At 44.8% G+C, this 1,524-nt stretch overlaps 1 protein-coding gene across 1 annotated transcript in view; it reads right to left on the reverse strand.

Moving 5' to 3' along the window:
* The window catches only part of LOC106868401 (probable ATP-dependent DNA helicase HFM1), a 60,666-nt gene that overhangs the window by 47,797 nt on the left and 11,345 nt on the right, over positions 1-1,524 (reverse strand). The gene's annotated exons all lie outside the window — the stretch shown is intronic.

Genomic DNA, 1,524 nt, shown 5'->3' on the forward strand with positions numbered 1-1,524 from the left:
TTATCTTATTTCTTTATTGCCCACAAGGGGGCTAAACATAGAGGGGACAAACAAGGACAGACAAAGGGATTAAGTCGATTACATCGACCGCAGTGCGCAACTGGTACTTAATTTATCGACCCCGAAAGGATGAAAGCCAAAGTTGACCTCGGCAGAATTTGAACTCAGAACGTAAAGACAGACGAAATACCTATTTCTTTACTGCCCACAAGGGGCTACACACAGAGGGGACAAACAAGGACAGTCAAACGGATTAAGTCGATTATATCGACCCCAGTGCGTAACTGGTACTTAATTTATCGACCTCGAAAGGATGAAAGCCAAAGTTGACCTCGGCAGAATTTGAACCCTGAACGTAAAGACAGATGAAATACCTATTTCTTTACTGCCCACAAGGGGCTACACACAGAGGGGACAAACAAGGACAGACAAACGGATTAAGTCGATTATATCGACCTCAGTGCGTAACTGGTACTTAATTTATCGACCCCGAAAGGATGAAAGGCAAAGTCGACCTCGGCGGAATTTGAACTCAGAACGCAGTGGCAGACGAAATACCGCTACGCATTTCGCCCGGTGTGCTAACGTTTCTGCCAGCTCGACGCCTTGTCCATGTTATCTAGTGGTTGTCTTTGGAGATGTGACATTGATCATCGTTTGTTACTAAAAGAACGCTGGTTCACACATACAAAACATTCACATACTTCCCTTGTACATGCGCACACTTGCCAAAGGTGCCACACAATGGGACTGAACCCAGAACTGTGGTTGGTAAGCAAGCTACTTACCACACAGCCACTCCTGCGTCTAGAAATAATCAGTAATATTATATATTCGTCAAGCTTGCAGAATTATTAGCACACTGGACAAAATGATTAGTGGCATTTCTTCTGGTTTGACATTCTGAGTTCAAATTCTGCCAAGGTAGACTTAGCCTTTCAGAGTTGATAAACAAAGTACCAGTACTGGGGCCATTGGGATTGACTTACCTCACTCTCCATAAATTACTGGCCTTGTGCCAAAGTTTGAAACCATTATTATTAATATTTCAGAGGCTTACTTGCTAGTAAGTGATCTGACCTGAGACTGTGAGTTGAAGCTAAAATATTTACACCATGGAAGACACATATTAGCTATTCAAAAAACACACAAAGACTGCTAGAATTTCACTTCATCAATCAACACTTAAACCAGCCATATCTGACCCACATATTCTACCTGTGTGGAGGCACAATGGCCCAGTGGTTAGGGCAGCGGACTCGCGGTCATAGGATCGCGGTTTCGATTCCCAGACCGGGCATTGTGAGTGTTTATTGAGCAAAAACACCTAAAAGCCCCACGAGGGTCCGGCAGGGGATGGTGGCGAACCCTGCTGTACTCTTCCACCACAACTTTCTCTCACTCTTACTTCCTGTTTCTGTTGTGCCTGTAATTCAAAGGGCCAGCCTTGTCACACTCTGTGTCACACTGAATATCCCCGAGAACTACGTTAAGGGTACACGTGTCTGTGGAGTGCCCAGTCAC

Source organism: Octopus bimaculoides, chromosome 30 (genome assembly GCF_001194135.2).
Source record: "Octopus bimaculoides isolate UCB-OBI-ISO-001 chromosome 30, ASM119413v2, whole genome shotgun sequence".
Classification (NCBI taxonomy): domain Eukaryota; kingdom Metazoa; phylum Mollusca; class Cephalopoda; order Octopoda; family Octopodidae; genus Octopus; species Octopus bimaculoides.